This window comes from Mus caroli, unplaced genomic scaffold (assembly GCF_978045245.1).
Source record: "Mus caroli unplaced genomic scaffold, Mus_caroli_1 scaffold_20, whole genome shotgun sequence".
Taxonomy (NCBI): domain Eukaryota; kingdom Metazoa; phylum Chordata; class Mammalia; order Rodentia; family Muridae; genus Mus; species Mus caroli.
Genome location: NW_028227275.1, coordinates 32,266,479 through 32,289,358, shown reverse-complemented (window position 1 = coordinate 32,289,358; position 22,880 = coordinate 32,266,479).

The window sequence follows — 22,880 nt, the reverse complement described above, 5'->3', positions numbered from 1 at the left end:
AAGAAGTCTCAATCGATAGAGCAGCTAATCACTCTGAAATTCTATGTAGCCTTTGGTCCTGCCTCTGAAGTTAATCTTGAAAAAGTGGCCAGAACAACACTACCTTAAGTGCACACCAGCAAATTTCTTCTTCAAGGTATAGTGGCGCACCTTTTGGCAAAGGGAAGGTTCAAATATGATAGGTGGCCATTTTTCAGGTCTGAACATTTCCCATTATACTGGTCAAACATCTTAAATAAATGATGGCGTTTTCAGTCAGAGACACCGTAAGCCACCAATAAAAATAATGCTGTATTTGAAATGTATGGTTTGAAAATAAGTGAAGGAAGTCTGATTACACAATAGTGACCATGATAGGTCAGCCATTTCTATATGAAACGTATATATGCATGAAACAGAAAATATTTTAAATGTTATGTCCCAACCTGCTAATATTTTAATGGCGATTATTTCGTAAATCTGGGGTCAGACATGTCATTTCACTTTGTCTCCATTTCCCTATTACACTTGGTTTATATTTTCTGTCTTTATGCTGGCATCACTTACTGCTTTTAAAATAAGGGAAAAAAGTAAAATGATTCTATTTTGGAGTGAAAAGAAATATTTTTAACTTACAAACATATCCCATGACTTTTGAAAAACGATAACTCTATTAGACAAGTCGTTCTATTAGATCAGCGGTTCTCAACCTGTGGGTCGCTCTCCTTTGATCCAATGACCCTTCCACAGAGCCTCCTAAGACCACGGGAAAGCCCAGAGATTTACACTATGGTCCATAACAGTAGCAACAAAAATATTGTTATTGGTGATGGTCACCACAACGTGAGGAACTGTATTAAAGGGTCGTAGCCTCAAGGAAGTTGAGAATGGCTGCCTTAGGGGACTCAGTACTTAGTGTCTTATCCTGCCATCTCTCCTGGCAGTTATGGTCCCTACAGACATGCTACACACTGGTGGACGAGAGTAAAAGAATGAAAGACCCTAGGGTAGAGACATTTTTTATTAATTATTTTATTTATTTACATTTCAACTTGCAGAGGGTTTGCCGAGGGGTCCCCTTTCTTGGTCTCCCCGCTGCAAACCCTTCTCTCTATCTCCCCTCCCATTTGCCTCTAAGAGGGTCCACTCCATCCACCCACCGACTCCTGCCTCACCCCTCCAGTATCCCCCTTTGCTGGGGCAACAAGCCTCTACAGGACCAAGCACCTCCCCTCCCATTGAAGTCAGATAAGGCCATCCTCTGCAACACACGTAGCTGGAGCCATGGAACCCTCCATGTATACTCTCTGGCTGGTGGCTTAGTCCCTGAGAGCTCTGAGGGGTCGGTCCTGTTAGTTGGTATTGTTGTTCTTCCTATGGGGTTGCAATCCCCTTCACCTACTTCAGTCCTTCCCCTAACTCTTCCACTGAGGTCCCCGCCCTCAGTCCAATGGTTGGCTGTGAGTATCTGCAGCTGTCTTAGTCAGGTGGGGCAGTCTCTGGAATGGCTTTTCTTTCAATCGCTGCTCCATTTTTATATTTCTATGTTTCCTTTAGACAGGAACAATTCTGGGTTACAAATTTTGAGATGGGTGAGTGACCCCCTCCCTCCACTGTTGGCCATGCCTTTCTACTGTATGCGGTCTCTACAGGTTCTATCTCTCCCACTGTTGGGTATTGTAGCTAATGTTGTCTCTGTTGGGTCCTAGAGCCGCTGGTATTCCTGGCATCTGGGATTTTCAAGTGGTTCCCCCTGCCCCTCCCCACTGCTACTTATTTCTATTCATTCTCCTGGCCCTCTGGACTTCTCTCCTGTCTCTTCCCATACCTGGTCCTGCCCTGCCTTTTCTCCCTCTCCTTCCCCTCTCTCACCCAGGTTCTTCCCTCCTTCTGCTTCCCGTGAGTATTTATTTCCCCCGTCTAAGTGGTATTGAAGCATCCGCACTTCGGCCTTCCTTCTTGTTAAGCTTCTTATAGTCTGTGAGTTATATCATGGGTCTTCTGAGCTTTTGGGCTAATATCCACTTATCAGTGAGGACACACCATGTATGTCCTTTTGAGTCTTGGTTACCTCACTCAGGATGATATTGTCTAGTTCCATCCATTTGCCAGCAAAATTCATGAAGTCATTGTTCTTAATAGCTGAGTAGTATTCCATTGTATAAACTTTACTACATTTTCAGTATCCATTCTTCCATTGAGAGACATCTGGGTTGTTTCCAGCTTCTGTCTATTATAAATAAGGCTGCTGTGAACATCCTGGAGCAACTTAATAGCATATGTGAAAGCTCTATAAGAAAAAGAAGCTAGCCGGGCGTGGTGGCGCACGCCTTTAATCCCAGCACTCGGGAGGCAGAGGCAGGCGGATTTCTGAGTTCGAGGCCAGCCTGGTCTACAAAGTGAGTGCCAGGACAGCCAGGGCTACACAGAGAAACCCTGTCTCGAAAAACCAAAAAAAAAAAAAAAAAAGAAAAAGAAAAAGAAAAAGAAGCTAACACGCCCAAATGTAGTAAAGTAGATAGCAGGAAAAAATCAAACTCAGGGTTGAAATAAACCAATTAAAAACAAAGAGAGCTATATAAAGAATCATCAAAACTAAGAGCTGGTTCTTTGAGAAAAATCAACAGTATAGATAAACCCTTAGTCAAACTAACTAAAGGGCACAGAAACAGCATCCAAATTAACAAAATCAGGAACAAAAAGGGAGACTTAACAACAGAAACTGACGAAATCTAAAAAAACAAAAACAAAAACAAAAAACCTGTCATATTCTACTACAAAAGCCTATACTCAACAAAACTGGAAAAATCTAGGTGAAATGGATGATTTTCTAGTCGGATACCAAATACCAAAGTTAAATCAGGATCAGGTAAACTATCTAAACAGTCCCATAACCCCTAAGGAAATAGAAGCAGTCATTAAAAGTCTCCCAACCAAAAAAGAAGCCCAGGACCAGATGGTTTTAGTGCAGAATGCTATCAGACCTCCAAAGAAGACCTAATACCAATACTTCTCAAACTATTCCACAAAATGGAAACAGAAGGAATACCACCTAATTCATTTTAATGAAGCCACAGTTATGATACCTTGCTTCTACACAGTTATGATGTCCCTTGCTTCTACACAAAAGAGTCAAGGAGCTAGAGACTGTAGTAGGTGTGCCTACACTCACACGTTAAGAGTCCATAAAACCAGGGCTGGCGAGATGGCTCAGTGGTTAAGAGCGCCGACTGCTCTCCCGAAGGTCCCAGAGTTCAAATCCCAGCAACCACATGGTGGCTCACAAACCATCTGTAATGAAATCTGATGCCCTCTTCTGGAGTATCTGAGGACAGCTACAGTGTACTTACATATAATAAATAAATAAATCTTAAAAAAAAAAAAAAAAAAAAAAAAGAGTCCATAAAACCAAGTATAGTTAACTGTCTTTGTTTCTGACTCGGATTCTGGGGTTTCTTTTAAGAGTGTTGGGAAGGAGAGGTTGGAGGGATGTGCTCATAGGTCTAACCTGAGCACAAGGGCATTGGGTACTCAGAAGACAGGAAGAAAAGGGACCAGGGAAGCCAGAGAGAGCTAAACGCTGAGAGGAGCTTGAAAAACCCCCTAGCCATATTCTCACTTTAGTATATAGGCCTCACCAAGGCTTTAAAAATGTTTTAGAGTAATTTGAAAGAGAAAAGAGAAATGCTAAATTTTCTGAGCTAGATGCCTGAGGCTGAGTGAATCCAAAGCCTTGAGTTCAAAAGCTAAACATAAATAATTAACTAATTAGTTTTGAAAAAAACCAAAAACACAAAACCCCTCAACCTCTTTTTGAGACGACGTGTGTGTGGTGGGGGTGGGGCGGGGTGTATTTATACCATTTCCAATAAACGGTTTGACTGGACTTTTTTTTTTTTTTTCCAAGAGATGACCCGAAGCTTGGGCGTCATGAGGACACAGCCTCTCTGTTTCTTCCTCAGACTTGGAGAAAGAACGTTCCATTCCACGCAATTCATGAATTTTAAAAACCATGAACCTTCCTTCACATTCTGGAAGCACACAAACGTTCTCCTGTAAGGGAGCTGTTCCAAGGATGAATGCTCCCGAGATCTCCATGCTAACAGCAAGAAGCCTTTTCAGGCTGCCTTTGTTCTAAGCTGGCTAGAGGCTCCGGGCCCAGGACTCTCAGTAGTGTCTGGACATATGGTTGGGCAGAGAGTGCAGGGGCCGAAGTTACTAGCCACCAACTGCCATAATGGCCCTGTCCCTGGAAAATGGCCAAATTGTTGAGTCAAATGCCAATGCCACCTTGTCAGCCAAGGGAACCATAAACCACGGAAGGCCACCGGCTCCCTCTAGTGGTGGACCACCAGGAGTGGCTAATCTCTTGCCTCTGCCCAGAGTCCCGGAACAAATGACACTGTCTGTTTTGGTAGTAATCTCTACCCACAGTTTGTCCGTGAGCTACTAGTCACAGACCTGGAATGTTAGAAACAAAACGGCAAACTCAAATTCAGAAAGTTCTCTAGTGATTTCTCCACTGCCCTTAAAATTAACCCCCCAAATCATCCGAGGCTTCCTGAGCCCCTGGTGAAATGTACTTCTGAGTTCCCAGGACAGCAGCCGCTGTCACACCATGCTTCCCGAATGTTCTCGCTCCAGTCTTTGTGCAGTTGGTCGCTGCCTCCCTTTGAAATAATTGTGATTTTTTTTTCTTTACCTGCACCATGATCAGTTACACATCCTTTAAGATTTAACTTAATCATCAAAGCCTTCCTTGATCTCCAAAACTAGCATATATAAAAAGAAGAAAGGCCTAGAAAGGAAAAAAAAAGTGGTCTTTATTCTATGTAAACATAGGTGTGTTCTATGTAAGTATGTATTAGGCTGGGTGCTATTATTATATTTTTGTATTCAAAACAATGAAGGAAAATACTATCACCTTCAATTTATAGTCAGAAAAGCAAAGTCCACAGAAATTTAGAAATTACAACCAAGTGCAATTTCGAAAGTCCACAGTCTTTTACTGTATGACTGTTCCTCTTAGTTAGCTCAACTTACACACCATCTGCTTTGCTTACCAGAGCCATCAGAAGCATCTCGTGGCATGGCTGCTCTCAGAGAGAGTCATCGAAAAATCATTTATGTCAGGTTTTAGCTGGAGGTTTTCTTTTTATATCCTAAAAGGGGATTTTTAAAAAATGTTCTTAATGTCTCCAAATAAAATAAACCAGCCTGAGTAGTCCTTATTAGTGGATTTTCTGAGCCAAAGGGCAACAGCACATCACAAGGTGGGGAACAGAAAGAGCTTTGGGAAGGAGTTCTTAAGCCAAGCAAGAACACTGGCCCAAGCCACACAGTGACTTTCATCAAGCTGCATTGGTCTCGGGACCTTGGTTCTTCATCATCAACAAAGAAGGAAATGGGAGCTGGCATGGTGGCGCATCCCTCTAATCCCAGCAGTTAGGGAAGCTGAAACAGGAGGACTGTAAGTAATTGTGCTATTGGTGTTTTTTTATTATTATTCAATGTCTATGGAGCCAAACTCTATGCCAAAAATAGAAAGAGTTAGCCTAGGCTAGTATGGATTCTAAAGAGACCCACTCTAGGTCTCAACTTTGATTATTTCATTTGAAGTGTAGCTAGTTGCCCCCAAATTTGCTGGCAAATACTTGAGGCAAGATACTAATTTTGTTTCAAGTTAATAAACTTCTTCAAACACCTTTCAGAGCAGTCAACATCTTGGTGATGCAGCCCGAACTTTAATGTAACAGAACAAATCTTGTTCCAGAGGATGCACTGAAAATTCTGTCAACCTCTCTAAGTTTAAATGGAGAGAATGGGACTTAAAATTCCATCCAGGATCCCACGTAAGGTTTCCATGCTTTCTCATAGCACACCCTTTGGGGAGATCAGTTTAATCGCCGGAGTTTCATACATTGCTCTGTAGCTTCTAGCTAGCACTGTTGCTCATTAGAACTTGGAGCCCACTTCTTTTAATAATCCTAGTTCAGCCATCATCTTAAGTCATCTAAAACGGTAGCCTCTAAGTATTTTAAGAATATTAAAAAGGAGGCTGAAGAGATGGCTCAGAGGTTAAGAGCACTGGCTGTTCTTCCAGAAGTCCTGAGCTCAATTCCCAGCAACCACATGGTGGCTCACAACCATCTGTAATGGGATCTAATACCCTCTTCTGGCGGGTCTGAAGACAACAAGAGTATGCTCACACACATAAAACAAACAAACAAACAAACAAACAGATAGATAGATAGATCAATAGAAAAATAAATAAATAAATCTTTAAAAAAAGAATATCAAAAAAGGGCAGATTTCTTTCTTTCTCACCTAATTATTCTCTGTAACAACTCATACATTTGCTTGCTTTGTTCTTTTACTTGAAACAAAAATCTTTACCCTTCCAAAGAGTCTCTCACCTGAAAATGCAAACAATAATATCAACTCAAGACACAGGTCTCTGGTATGTGGGTTCTAATATAGCTACCCATAAATTCAAAGTTATCCCTAGAAAGTATTCAACCACAGAAGGAACATTTGTGTGAGGGTCAAAAGACCCAGCTTTGGTACATCCTAGCTGGAATGGTTTGGGCAAGCAGTTATCCTTCTAAATCCTCCATTTCTTACCTCTCCCTGGAGCTGTAATATAACAGCATGCTGATCAAATGCACACATGGAAGGGAGAGTTGGCTTAGGAGTCCCAGTGACCAAATCAAGGTTCCAATGGCTCTGGATGAGTTACAGCCATGAACCACAACTGAATAAGCTTCATCTAACACACACAAAGCCCAATGTTCAAGGCAAAAGAGCGAATAATTAAAAAGCAATTCATGAACGGAGAGACAGTGAAAAGATTCGGAGACCAGAAGTCAAATAAAAGCCAGAAGCACATTGTCTTCCCGGGGCGTTGATAACAGCTCGGAGCTCTTCTCGGGGCGTTGGTATCAGCTCGGAGCTCGTACTTCTCGGGGCGTTGGTATCAGCTCGGAGCTCGTACTTCTCGGGGCGTTGGTATCAGCTCGGAGCTCGTACTTCTCGGGGCGTTGGTATCAGCTCGGAGCTCATGCTTCTCTGGGCTTTGTACTTCTATCCGCTCAGGGCCACTTTTTCCACATGGCTGTCTGCACTGAGTGAAGAGCATCATTCACACAGACCTCTGCCAGCATCCTGGTCTTCCACGCTTTCTCTGCCAATCTCAGCACTGCCCCAGAGGCCTTACGGATGCTCTTGTGTTATGTGCGTCTTCATGCTTCTTGCTAGATTTTCAGCTATCCAGAAGGACTTTATCTCTCGGTTGACTCTTCCTAGACTCGGTTCATTTGAGTTACTATTCCAACCTGCAAGATTTTCAGGAACTTGAGTTTGATTCCAGTCTCTGTTACATGAATGTTGATGAACCTCAAACTCATCTGGCTGGTGTGGAGGGACAGAAGAAACAGGAGCTGGACTAGGTATCTAAGCAAGAAAACGTATCACACTTAATATTTAACAGATGTATATTTGATTGTTTCTTATAGTAAACATAGCATATCATTTTTTTACTTAATTTTTAAATAAAATGATTATCATAGACTTTGTTCAATCATTTTATCATCTTCCATGTGTACTTTTTTTTTTTTTTTTGAGACAGTGTTTCTCTTTATAACAGCCCTGGCTGTCCTAGAACCTGCTTTGCAGACCAGGCTGGTCTCTAACTCATAGATCTTCCTGCCTCCAACTCTTGAGTGTTGAGATTGGAGGCATGAGCCACGGCACCCTGCCCATGTACACTTCTTTAAGCACCCAAGCACCGAACACTTGGCACTTGATGAAGACTTCAAGAGAAACTTCTAGGGCACTAGAGAAGGCGAGAGGGGACATCTTTGTGGTTCTGTTCCAGGGAGGCTCAAGATGAGTGCACAAGTACATGAGAAACATTAATTAGTTGGAAGTCCCCTGAATCAAAGAGACAGGACCCCCAAATAACATAAGAGACTCTCATTTTTGTCTCAAAGAGAGGAGAGTACAAAGGTGAATAACTGACTGTGTATACCTCTAAATGTTGACAGTGGCCCAAAATTGTGCTTGCTTAGATTTTTCCCCCATTTTATTGATTTATAAGATACAGAAACTTTTTTTTTTTGGATTGTACAGTTAGCTTTATTGTGTCTTAGGTTGGATATTTGGTATCTGTGTGAGAAACTCTTTTTTTTTTTTAAATATTTTTATTACGTATTTTCCTCAATTACTTTCCAATGCTATCCCAAAAGTCCCCCATACCCTTCCCCCCCAGAAACTTTTATAAAAGAAAATTTTAGTATCTTGATTATTTTTAAAAAGTCTTTGTATAAACGTCTTGGTTCAACCTTTTAGTCTGGATGATTCTCAGGCTGGGCTTAGAGGAACACTATCTTTCCACGTGCTCATCCAGTACATATTTGAGACAAATCCTGGCTGGAGAGGACAGAGGCCTGCAGGCAGCTGTGGAGCAATGTCTGGAGGAGGCACTGTTGAGTCCTGACCTCCGGCCTGTGGGCTGTCCCCAGGCCAATTCCATATCTTCCAATGGATACCTCCTATTCCTAACGCTATCCCTCCTATGATGTGCTAATACTCTCAAGCGTCATATGTTGTCTGCACACTCCCTACCTAAGGCTGGTGCTCTGCCCATACATTTAGCCCACTGTGAACAGTTGGGAAGCTTTTTCTTGCCAGACCTGCCAGTGGGGACTCCTCCCCATCCCCAGCCTTGCTTGTCTACTGGACTCAACTGTTCAAACCTGTGGCTGAGTCCTTTTGAGTCTTGTTCTGGTCCCAGGGGAGGCCTGGTCCTGGGTCTTGTCTGCCCTGCTCCTGGGAGAACCCTGTAACTTTAAAAATGCAACTTTGTAACACATATTCAAAGGAGCCAGTCTCGTCTCTATGTGTGATTGAACTGGAAAGAATCCATGTTGGCACACACCTGTAATCCCAGCTCTAGGGAGACTGAGGCAGGAGAATTCTGAGTCAGAACCTACACTGAGCTACATAGTGAGTTTGAGGCCAGCCAGAGCTACATAGCAAGATCCTGGCTCAACAACAAAAGAAAGAAAATGGACTTTACAAAGGCAAAGGCACTGACAGCTTCAGGCACTCAGGGCCCTGTGCTCAGAAGTACTGGGTCTCACGCTCTATTGCTGCCATCTTGATGTGCTGAATATGTTTAGTTTTTGAACCTTTGTTATATGTGTTGTATTAATCGTGTGTTTCAATTTTCTCTATTTTATGATGTTTTTATATCTTGGAGACATTGTGGACCAAAGCAGGGGAGGGGGTAGCCCAGGCCATGGTTAGCCAAGCAAGGTATCTGTGACTGTGGCTTTGCTCTACAGAGCCGCTAGTCTGCAGATATGCTCCAGTGTACATCCTTGGGTTGGCTTCTGCTGAGAGGCAATATCCGTCTTCACTCATGTCCCAAGGGCCAGCTAGGTCCCCACGGACAACTAGGGACCCCTCCTGTAGCTCAGAGCTCACCAGAATTCTTACCACTAGACAGCCAGAGGGATGCTCAGCCCCTCTTCATTCTTCTGCCCTTTCTTCTGATAAAGAGCTCAGCTAAGGCTCCGGCCCCACATATTCCCCTCATTCCTTCTGCCTCCTGACTGACAGCAGTTAATTATGTTCTTGACAAATGGAAAGAGAGGGGGAGATGCTATGTTGCTCTTGGTCACAAAACCAAAAAAATTATGCGAGGCAAGGCATTTGCTAATCAGCTAGATTTAATAATTCCATAGTGGATGTGACCTTCACAACATCCGTTTTATATAATAAACCACACAACGCTATGTCAAAATATTTTAAATTTAAAACTGAAAGAATGAAATTGGCTTTGACAATATAAAGATGGATGCTAAAATTCAGGCTGAAAAATTAAAATGTTCATCGCGCAGTGTTATGTAGCAAAAAGTACACACTGTAACAAGTGAAGAGGGGAAATGGCTGTTGAAGAAAGAAGAACACTTAGTATTTATGTTTAAGTACTTTTAATAGTGATATTTTTTTCCCTGCCTTTTGAAGAAAGGTCCTATATCTCTGCTTCCCACTGCACCTAAAAAAACTCAAGTAGCTAACCAGAGGATGGGGTCAGGACGAGTCTCATCCTGCCTATGAATAAGCACCCCAGTGTAATAGCAGAGGTCAGTACTGTGGGAATTTCACTAAGCACCTGTTAGGAGGTGTGTCTTGGTTGGCAAGATTAGGACTGGGCTTTGGTTAGAAAAGAGAAGACAAGTCCACCAGAGCTTGTGAGTGGTGAGGGATGAGTAGACACGTGCTGTTAAGCAGCTGCCCCCTAGCTAATGGAGAATAGCCAAGGACTATGAGCAAAGCCACGCGTGCATATAAAAAGCCAAAAAAAAAAAAAATCACACAGTGTTTGCACTTAAATTCTAACTGCTATGCATTAAAGGAAAAAAAAAAAACAAAAAAAAAACCCTTGCCTCAAATTTAGAACTTTCCAGATTCAACTAATTTAGGGGACTGTCTGGTGACCAAAAGGGGAAAGACTTGCTGCCAGCAGTATTTCTTAGGGTTTCAGATCTGCTGAAGTAGACGACTTTCCTGGATATGTCTAAAAATAGCTGGGGAGTGCGATATAGTTCTGCTAGTCCGTCTAGCCTCGACAGACGGCTGTTCTCACCCATCCCCTCATGCTCTCCCCTCCTCCCATTAGAGCAGTAGCAACGTCACTGTCCCTCGGAGCCTCTAACAGACAGTGAAGCCTCTGGGATCGTCACCTAGGTGTCTCATGCAGTGACCAGGTACTAGTAGGTCTCCCATCAATATTGGCAGAAGGCACAAAAATGTACCAGAAAGATTAAAACAATCTGATTATCCAATACCACATCTCAGACTGTTCTATCACCCCAGGAAGATGGCTTCCATGTTTCCTAAGTTCCAAGCATGTGATAGCATGCTTACTTAAGTGAAACTGGACTTTCCTGGCAGCACTATGGGGCCTGGGGATGAAAATGGTGTTCTCAGATCTCATCTGTCAATGATGCCTTACATATGAAGGTCTCACTGTTGGGAAGATGGTGGTACCTTTAAATGGCAGCCACTAACAGGAGAACTATGTCATTTGGGATGTGCCCTTCTAAGAGACTGTGGTACCCTGGCATCTTTGTGTCCTGGCTCTGCTGTGAACATATGCAGACCTGCCTGGCTACAGACCCAAATCAAAGTGGCAACTGATCCTGGGCTGGAACCACTGTAAATGTGAGCCAAAATAAGTCTTTGTCTTTATGAGGTGGTTATCTCAGGGAATCCTAAGCTTGCCTGAGATAACCTGGGGCTAGAGAATTCCTAGTACAGTGTTAGGATGTCAGTACAGCATGACTGAATGGCTGACCCTATCTCGTGTACCTTTACAGATACTTCCCACATCATCAAGCAAGTGGAACAAGAAATGATGCTTTCATAGGGAAGTCTCTGCACACGAGCATGTCTACCATTGGATCTTGCTACTAAAATGCAGAGGAGACCGTGATGACCAAAACCACCTTCCAACTGGATGTCACCATCGTCAGGCATCTCTGATCCAAGGGAAATTACAAACAGAGTTAGAACAATTCCCCTTTCTCTCTGTGTCCCAGTCCCCACTCTCCATACCCCTCTGAAGCAAAAAAGATGGGAAAGAGCTGAAGGTCAGCTTTATATTTTATATCCCTTGCTGTCCTGATCTTCCACTTTATGGTACATTTTAAAAGAACCAATACTGGGGTAACACACACACACACTATTGAGTAACACTGTTTTGTGATATTTTTTAACCTAAAAATACGTCTTGTGCATTGTCTCACTTGCTAAAAACATTATTCTATATTCTACTAGTTAACGTCTGCAGCAGCAGTCCTCTGGTATGGTCATTTCACCCTATGCCCTACCATTGGTGTTAAAAATGCTTCCAAATTTCCACTATTATAAATGATGCTATGTCCACTCTCTGCTTGATCTTAAGTCCAAATCTTGTCTCCTGGCATATGGCATAACATACTGCCCCTTAGTCATTCTCCATGTTACAAAAACGAACTTCAGATCATTTTGGAGAGCTGACCCACCCACCCCCATCCCAATATGCCCTAGAGTCAGCCCCTTCTGAAAGGGAAGGTCTGCCAACAGGCTTGAAGGTAAAGGGGTTTCAGGTAAGCCCCACTAACTCTCAGCATTCAAATGACAAGTTTCTCCTTCAGTAGAAGCGAAGGCAATCCTAAAGCTTTTGTAAACAGAACAGAGTCCAGATGTTGTGGGGGTGAGAGAAAAAAATAGATCAAGTTACAGGACATGCAAATTTCCTTTATGCTTCGACGGGGATGAGAGAAGTGCTTATATACTGTAGAATTTATAAAGACAAGGTGCCTCTGTGGGATATGTAACAGGAGATGTTAGAGGGTCTCTGCTGGCTGATGCTCTCTCTAGGCTGTGCAATGGTACCATCTTGTGGCTAACACAAAAGATAACCAGCCGAAATCCAGCTCTCTATCCTGTGAGGCCATTAAGAATGTGCACATGCCAGTTTCCCACCTTTTAAAACTGTGTGCATAGGAAGTGAATGCTTAGAGCATGCTCTGTCCTCAACTAGTAACCATCAGGCCGGTCTGAGAAAGTTCTAGAATCTTCTAGAACACTAATATTTGACAGGACCCAAACATGGGTAAGTATTTAGCTCCTGTGTTGGACAGGATTTCATCCACAAGAAAGTCTGTTAGAAGGGCTGACTACAGTGACGTTAGCTTCTTGGTTTGATTTGTACAGGGGAGAGAGCGTATGAAGCCAGGGTCATTGTCTGTGAGAAAGGGGATGAAGTTTGTTAAAGTATGGGACTTAGGATAAGGCCTTATTATTGTTGTCCTGAAATCTGGAAATCTTAAAAAAAAAAAAAAAAACAGAACAAAAGAAAAGAGGAAAAGAAAAACCTTTGTGTGGGGCTAGATTGATGGTTCACTGGGAGAGAGCACTTGTGATGTTGTGCAAGTACTAAGACCTGAGTTCCCATCCCCTCCCAGCCCATAGGCTGGGAGGGGTAGTGTCAGAGGAACACTGAGACTTGCTGGCTGCTAGCCCATCTCCAAGTTCAGTGATATGCTCTGCCCCAGGGAGAGTAAAGAGGAGAGCGACAGAATAGAACATTCTATGCTCTCTGGTCATAGAGTGAGCATGTGGGCATGTTCATCCCCATGTGGCACGTGCAGGCACAAACATACACTCACAGATATACATACTCGCACACGCACACACAAAGTGATGTGTGCTCTTCTTTAGTGTTCTCAGATATGATGCTAGTGAAGCAAATATTGTCCCTGAAGATAAGGTAAGAGGTTCAGAAGAAGAACGGTAGCTCCGTGTGTTCAAGGTTCTGGGTTCCATCCCTGGCACCAGAAAGTCAAAAAGTGGGGGGTAGGGGGAGTGGTTGACAGGGAAAAGTGGAATGGCTCACAGAGAAAAAAAATAACTATTTCTTCAGGTGGCAAACATTTCAGGCTTAGAGGAACCAAGGAGAACTGCCTGAGGCTGATGTCCCGAAGGCTCTCTTTCTGGGTAGAGTCTTTGGAAAGCCATAGTGGACAGAACCGAGTTTAGAACAGGACCCGTGTTTCTCTTTCTAAGTGCAAGAGCAAGGGATGAAATCACTAAGGGACACTCCGACACATTTCTCTGTGTCTGTGTCTAAATGGCATATGATAGAGCCATGGCTCTCAACCTGTGGGTCGCACCCCCTTTGAGGGTTGAATGACCCTTTTATAAGAGTCACCGAAGAGCACCAGAAAACAGAAATATTTGTGTTATGATTTGTAACATTATCAAAATTACAGCTGTAAAGTAGTAACGGTGTAATTTTGTGGCTGGGGGGGGGGGGGTCACCACAACATGAGGAACTGTATTAAAGGGTCACAGCATTAAGAAGGGTGAGAACCACTGCTCTAGAGGTTCAAACACTAAGCCAGAGAGCAAGCAAACGATATTCGAAAGCCCCTTTTTCACAAATGAAAGTAAAATTGTATGTATTCAATCCTCATATGTCAAAGGACACATATGTAAATATTCCCCATATCAAAGAAGAGATACAATTTTAACCATATGAAAAAAAATCCAATGTAGGCTATGATCCAGATCCTGGAGATAAGCCTCCAAGTTCACTGCACACTAGCCAAATAGACAGGAAAATGATTGATCCCTGCACCTCAGTTTCTTTATCTATAAAATGGGCTAACACTGTCCGTTTCACAAGCTAGCACAGATTAGTAAATACAAGCCACAAGGAATAAGAACAGCTCTCCATAGATGGTATTAACATTGATATCAGTTCCTATTGGGAAAATATAGCAATAATCTGAATGTTTAATTTCCTCATAAAACATTTATCGCACAGTTCTTTAGTCAGGCAACCGAAAACAAAGCAGCTGTGGTCTCTGAAGTAGCTCGTGAAGCCATTATAGAAGTGTGCTCGGCCAGGCATGGTGGTGCACATCTGAACTCCCAGCACGCAGGAGGCTGAGTCAGGAGGAGTACAAAGTACAGACCTGCTTGGCCTACATAGTGAGTATCAGGCCAGCCAGGGCTACACAGCAAGATGTTGTCTCAAGATAAACTAACAACAAACCCACAGGAACACTGATATCCCTTTACTAATATTAGCAGCGGTCATCAGCATTTAAAACTGCGCATGCGTCAGTCCCGGCTAGGCACAGTGCGTTTGTCTCATACACTGGATGCCCAGGAAGTACTATCGAGCAAGCTCGGATTGCTTTGCAGTCAGTGGAACAGGGCTACAGGCTTAATTACTCACCTGGTAAGGGGATTCAACTCATTCATTACAAGGTTCAGTGTGGTTATGAATACAGGAAGGCTTTGGGAACAGTCAAATCATACAAAATCACATTTGTTGATATTTGTTAGGGGCTATAGAAACTCAATTACAAATATAATTTTAATGAACATTTACTGCCTGTCAGAAACTGTATGTATATATATATATATATATATATATATATATATTTATATATTTAATATTCCCTTCCGGGTTAGCAGGTTTAGAAAATAAAATTACATTTTCTCATTAAATTAGATTTCAAATAAAGAATGGATAAATGTTTGTGTGCAGGGACCAGAGTTTATTTGAAATACTTAAGGTTAAGGCTATATTTAATATTTATTTAATATTAAAGCTTCCCTAGGCATTCTGTATTTTATTTGGCAGCCATACATCAGTAGGTACAATAATTATGTATATAATCTGACAAAAGAGGATCAGTTTAACTATCTTCCTGACATCATTAAGTATCCCTTGCATGTTCTACATAGAGAAGCAGTGTTAAATAAAGAGACAAACTGAGAAAACCAGGCTATTATGTTAGGATTCTCCTTATAAGAATATTTAAATGTCTATAATTTTTATAATTTTAAAATACAATTTTATAGTCAAATATTCATAAATATAAATAAATATAAAATTTTAAATGTTTATATAATATAATTAATAGGATATAAATATAAATTAGATATTTTATACGATATTACTATAATTTGATAATATAGATATATTTCTCAAAATATACTAATCCAAAATCCAAATATTAAATGTAAAAATGTGTTGTGTCATTGTCAAGACTACTAAGCAGGTAAGGGGACCTGATGCCAAGGCTGATGGATTATGTTCCATACCCAGAACCTACTTGATGGAAGAAAATACTTTCTCCTGAAAGTTGGGTTACACGTGCACACGCACACACACACACACACACACACACCTGCCCCAGTTCTACACACAGAATAAATAAATAAAAATACAATACATTTTTTAAAAAAGAAACTATGCTTCAAAGTCAAATCTAAATGATTTGGACTTTTAAGTCTTTTGGAAACTGGACTTCATCTGTGTCTTCCTCCATTGCAGGTTACAGGTGGGATCATGAGTCTGTTCAAGGGGATCGGCTGTTTTGAGTTGAGGAGATGGCAGGGCCTAGACGGTGAAACCTGAGCAGCCTCATTTGCGGCCTCATTCCCATTGGTCGATGGTAACTGACTTGCTTTTTGCTGTTTCACTGGACGTTGAAATCATCATGGCTATGTGTTCCACTGCATCACGCCCCAGCCTCCCAATTTGTAATCAGCAGCACTCAGGGTGGAAGACGGAATCATTCCCCGGTATTTATAATATTTATAAATGTGAGCTATTTCCAAGGTGCTTTTCACTTCCATGTTACTTTTGCAAACATTGGGTGCAAAGGAGCTTATATTCAATGTGTCATGCTATAATATATTGCCAAGAGTAGGAGCAGTGTGTTGTGTGTCTATGCAAGTGTGTGCATGTGCATGTGTGTGTGTTAGCAAGGAGAGCAACTTTGAATTGGAAGTGTCCCCAGGGAAGCTGGACTCCATTGTCATTTAACTCTCACGTGATGTCCCACAAGTGCCCCATTCTTCCTAAGCCTCGTTCTCACCATCTGTACCACATCAATGTCCGCTCTACTCCTCAGGCCTACGTTGACATAGAGCATCAAATCTAGAAGGCGTTGTCCTAGATGCCACAGGAGAGAGAAAGCTTATACAGCTGGTTTGCTATGCGCTCTCCCTAAGAATTTCTAATGGAATATTTTTTTTCTGTCTCCTTGATACATGCTAATTAGACAATTATTTAGTGCTGTGTCTTTTTTAAAAAAAATGGCTTTCTACTCTCTATTATAGATAATAAAAACCTCTGTCACATACCAAAAAAAGATAATTGTTTCAAAGAGAAATGATTTCAGAAATAAGGGGGCAAACTTCAAATTATCACTGCCCATCTAAAATGTCTGGTGACAAGAGAGTCTGCTGTGAAAGATAACAATATTTTCAAAAACACCGAAGGAAGGAAGAATAAAAGTGTCAGAGCTGAACACAAAGGCAGTTTCAGGTTGCCTCCCCCCTTTGTGTGATCAGAAACACCTGCTGTGCTTAGGAAGCACGGGATTTCTCTGGGCCCTCACTGAGAGTCTGAGTCTGTAGAATGGAACTTGAAAACATAGGGGCTGGAGAGATGGCTCAGCAGTTAAGGGCACTGACTGCTCTTTCAAAGGTCCTGAGTTCAATTCCCAGCAACTACATGGTGGCTCACAACCATCTGTAATGAGATCCGATGCCCTCTTCTGGTGTGTCTGAAGATAGCTACAGTGTACTCATATAAATAAAATAACTCTTTTTTAAAATTTTTAATATTTTTTATTACGTATTTTCCTCAAATACATTTCCAATGCTATCCCAAAAGTCCCCCATACCCTCCCCCCCACTTCCCTACCCACCCATTCCCAATTTTTTGGCCCTGGCGTTCCCCTGTACTGGGGCATATAAAGTTTGTGTGTCCAATGGGCCTCTATTTCCAGTGATGGCCGACTAGGCCATCTTTTGATACATATGCAGCTAGAGTCAAGAGCTCCAGGGTACTGGTTAGTTCATAATGTTGTTCCACCTATAGGGTTGCAGATCCCTTTAGCTCCTTGGGTACTTTCTCTAGCTCCTCCATTGGGAGCCCTGTGATCCATCCAATAGCTGACTGTGAGCATCCACTTCTGTGTTTGCTAGGCCCCGGCATAGTCTCACAAGAGACAGCTATATCTGGGTCCTTTCAGCAAAATCTTGCTAGTGTATGCAATGGTGTCAGCGTTTGGAAGCTGATTATGGGGTGGATCCCTGGATATGGCAGTCTCTAGATGGTCCATCCTTTCGTCACAGCTCCAAACTTTGTCTCTGTAACTCCTTCCATGGGTGTTTTGTTCCCAATTCTAAGAAGGGGCACAGTGTTCACACTTTGGTCTTCATTCTTCTTGAGTTTCATGCGTTTAGCAAATTGTATCTTATATCTTGGGTATCCTAAGTTTTGGGCTAATATTACTCCATTGTGTAAATGTACCACATTTTCTGTATCCATTCCTCTGTTGAGGGGCACCTGGGTTCTTTCCAGCTTCTGGCTACTATAAATAAGGCTGCTATGAACATAGTGGAGCATGTGTCCTTCTAAAAAAAAAAAAAAAAGCCTTTTCCCTCACAGTACTCGAAGGACATAGGCTTCATTAAGTTGGACTAAGCAACCTTCAATGGGTTCGACTGACTACCAAGTGGAACCGATCATGCTGGTCTTTGTGCACAAAGAATAAAAATGTGAAGACCTTTTAAAAAAAAAAGAAAAGAAAAGAAAAGAAAGAAATTTGAAAACACACACACACAAAACCACCACCACCACGGCCACCAAAAACCCTTCACACTTAAAAGCTGAGAATCAGATGTAGGAAGTCTACTGAAGACATTGGAGGAGTATCAGTCAACCACATATAAGCATATAGTCACTGTAGTGAAAAAAGAAAGAATATGAATTAAATGAAGTTCTAGAAGAAGAGATACAAAACTTTTCCCATAGTGCAGTGAGTAGAGATGGATTTTCCGTCTGTTCTCTCAAAATGTCTCTCAGGTTGAATGAGGAGAAGCAGCAGGTAAGTATGACACAGGAAAGTAGAGTAGCCTAGGAGCTGGAGAGCCCTGCACTGTTAGACAAAACAACATGGAGGGGCAGAGAGATGGCCTCAGGATAACTAGTCTCTGAGATGATAGGACTGTGAAAGGCTGAAAAGACAGAAAAGAGCCAGGGAAGTCCTTGGTCAAAGGAAGAAAGCTAGTCATTAAAAACAGTGTGAACAAGTGAAAGAGAAAACAACAGAACTTGGAATGTTTTTATAGGATATAAATACAATGTCCATGGAAGGTTTGGTGACAGAAAAATAAGTAAAGATACATTCCATGTGATTTTATATTCTACAAGAATTCTAAGATGGCAAAGTACTTTGACAGGCAGAAAGAAAGAAAGAAAGAAAGAAAGAAAGAAAGAAAGAAAGAAAGAAAGAGAAAGAGGGGGGGAGAGAGAGAGGGGGGAGAGAGAGAGACGGAGGGAGGGAGGCAGGGAGGGAGGGAGGGAGGGAGGGAGGAAGGAAGGAAGGAAGGAAGGAAGGAAGGAAGGAAGGAAGGAAGGAAGGAAGAACAGTGTGGTGCTGTTGTTTGGCTCTGTGATGTCACCCAAAGGCCCTTGTGTTGAAGGCTTGGCCTCCACAGTAGTGCTGTTGAGAGGTGGTAGAGGCTTTAAGAGGTTGGGTAGAGTGAGAAATCTTCAGGCCACTGAAAGGATGCCTATGAAGGGGACCCTGGTCTATTCCTTGCCATATTCTTTGCTTTCCAGCCATTGGGCAAACTCCTTGGAGTTTGGCTATGTCACTTGTTCCCATGGTCATAGTCAGCCTCTTCACGGGTCTAGAAGCTACAGAGTCACTCAACCATGGGTCAAATTCTCAAAAACTATGAGCCAAAAGTCAATCTTTTCTCTTTATTAGTCGAACCCTTCAGGCTTTTGTTATAGTGACAGAAAACTGACTCATACAAGTGATTGTTACTTGTAATATTTCCTGTGGCAACCGAAGTTGTTCAATCTCTTCCTGGCTTGAATGTTTCTTGTGGAAGACTGGCATTCTCTTTGAATCTCCAGTGCATAGCACAATGCTTGGTAGATAATAAGTGCTAAACCAAATGCGTAAATGGATGGATAGATGGGTGAATGGATAGATGGATGGTTGAGTTAATGGATGGGACTAAATTAATAGGAATAGGTTGGGTGGATAGATTGGATGGATGGACTGATTGGATGGTTAGATGGATTGTACGTATGTGTGTACGAATGTATGTATGTGTGTGTCATTAATGGATTGGACTGGAAAGATGAAATAATGTATGATACATGTTGATGGATATGTGCATTCATGCATTGGCTGCATGGGTTGAATTGATGGGTTGAACCAAATGAAAATGGGTAGATGAGTGGGATTGAATGGATAGATATATATTGATTGGGTTGGATGTTTGGATGAGTTGGATGGATGGGTGTGAGTTTACTATTCTCTGCTCATCATGTCGGAACCAGTAAATGCTTGACTAGGACTGGAGCATATTACAGCATTAATACCCTTCAGGACCGTGCATGAGCCTCCAAATGGCACATGTTCATTTGCCTTCTAGGAGATACATCTTGCCTTATTTTACTTGGTAGGACAGTTACCTCCCTCTTTCCCTCAGTTCCAGGACCACATTCTGTCTGTTTTGTATTGTTAGGGTCGGGCATCCACAGCTACATCCCCAAATCTCCAAATGCTTGTAGGATTTGGCTTTCTGCTAAATGCTAGCAGAAGGAAGAGACATTGTTTATTCCTCATACTCTTTTGTAGCCGCTGGTATTTGTGGAAGCAGATATGGCCTTTCAGTGATCCAGCCTTCTGCACTAACTGTGGATCCTCATTGTTGCCAACACTGGCAAGGGCGACTGTGCTCAGCATTCCTAGTATTGGCTGGCCTAGGAACTGAATCGTATATTTTAATGATGGGTTTTCTTCCCCTTTAGTCTCTTGGTTCCCTGAGGCTGGCCACTACATCATACAGATACTGATCTCTGAATGCCACACAGTGTCACATTGCCATCTCCTCCTCTTGCTTCTCTAGTTCTCTTTTCTTATTTGCTTTTCCTTCCAGGCCTCCTAAGTCCAAGATCTACATTAAGTCCATAATTCTGAGTATGGTAGAGTCATTTTCTGTTCTTCTGACAAGACCCTAACTGATAGATTTGGTAAAGGTGAGAGAAATATAATTATATAAGGTATCAAAAACCTCAGGTTTGAGAGCATTTCATTTGTTCTAGAAGTTAAATGGTTCTAAAATAGAGATTAAATGGGATAATTGTATCACTGTTAAGTAGTATATTACTAGTTTGGATCATAACTGCCCTCCAAAAGCCCATGTGTTCGAGCCTCACTGGCCGCCCCATGGCACCACTAGGAAGCTGTAGACGTTTAGTATGTGAGGGGTAGTGGAAGGAGGAGAGTTCACTAGGGCACATGCCCTTCAAGGATGCTATTTTTCCACTCTTTGCTTTCTGGACCCCATGAGATGACAAGTCTTTTGCACTGTATTATGATCCTGCTGTACTATGCCAAACTGCCACAAGCCCAGAACGACATGGCTAAGTGCCCATGGACCTCTGAAATTGCATGTCAAAAATGTATGCTTTCTCCTTGTGAACTGCCTATCTTAGGAATTTCTTCCAGTAGTGGAAATCTGAATGTTGTACACAGTGGTGATTAGAATATTCCAGACAACCCAGAATAGTCCCTCATTTTCCTTGTCTTAGTATTATTGTTGTTTTACTATATAGTCAAGGCCGGCTCCAAACTCACTAGAAAGCTAAAATTGCCTCCCAAGTCCGGGCATTACAGGGCTGAGTGACCACATTCACTGCCCTGAGTTCCTGGATTTAGTATTGGGATGAGACAGCCAAAGAGTCCATGGGAGAGACTTGCAAGAAAAGTGAAACTTTGACCACATCTTCTTGTTGCTGTTTTAATTTTGCTTTTCACACAAACCTACAAGGATCTCTTTCTCATAGATTATTCTATGAGTTCCAAATGACCTTTGGTTCCATGGTTTCCTTAGTATTTTATCAGGTTTATTATCCATCAAAGCCTTGCCTGGGTTGATCTGAGTGTTCGTTGGGATGCCCAGAGAAACCTAGGTATCAGGACTCCATACCTCCTAGTCTCCAGAGTCAAACTGCTGAAGTAAGGGAGTTAGCATTAATGTATTTTTTTTCTGTCGCATAGATGATTAAACCTCTCAAGATCAAGGCCCTTGTACCTCTGATGTAATTGCAATTGCATCTAACATAGCTTAAGCAGAAAAGCCCAGTCTATTCCTTTCCCAGTGTTCCGTGTGAGGGAAGATTCCCATGATGACCAGGTGGTGTCACTACCACCTAATTAATATATCCAGCTCCTTGGAAATCGTGTCCCACAGCTGCGTTGGACTTCTCTTGGACTCTGATTCTATGCTTACACTTCCTGTTTGCCTCCCTTTCTCAAGTGCACAAACTTTGCCAAGAAAACCAGGGACTCTACACAGCTTGGGTTCTCTGAGAGCAAGCAGTGGTGTGTGTTCTGGTGGCCAGGCCTCACTGGAGAAACAAGACTAAAAGAGAGCAGAGGTCATCGCACTAGCTTCCTGGTGTTTGTATCCTAGTGACCAGGGAAGGATCCACTTAATGGACGAGTGAGAGGAGCTGGGTTCGACCTCTTTGTCTTCTTAAATCACCCTTTACAATCTTGCCACCCTTTACAATCTTCAGTAACATTTGAGTTGAATAAAGCTGAATTTTCTTCTTTATGTCTACCACTGCTATACCATTGTTATCCCTGGATAAGCAAACATCTAAGTTTACTATGAAGTGCTTATTTTTATTTATTAGCTTAAATCTTTTTCGTGTAATATATTTTTATCATATCCTTTCCCCTCCCCCAACTCCTCCAAGATCCTCCATAGCCACCCAACTTCATGTTCTTTCTTTAAAAAGAAATCAGAACAAAAAAAAAAAAAATAAACAAAAGCAACACACACACACACACACAGTCCATTTTGTGTTGACCATCAGCTCCTCAGAATGTCATGGAGTGTAGCTGATATATCTAGCATAGCTCCATTAGAAGAAACTGATTTTCCTGTTCCCAGTGGGTATTACAAACAGCTTCTTGGTTAGAGGTGGGACTTAGTGTCCACTTCCCCTTCTCCATGTCAGGATTTTGTCTGTCTTGAATGTGTGCCAGGCTCAACGCATGCTGCCACAGTCTGTGTGGGTTCATGTGTGCATCAGCCCTCCTGTTGTGTCTGGAAGTCATCCACTGTCTCTGGCTCTTGGATCCCTGAGCCTTGAAGGGAAGAGTTTGAGAAAGACATTCTATTTAAGGATGGGTTGGCCAAAGTTTGTGGTTCTCTGCACATTGTTCATGTATGGGTCTCAGAGTTAGTTCCCCTCTGCGACAAGAGGAAGCTTTTCT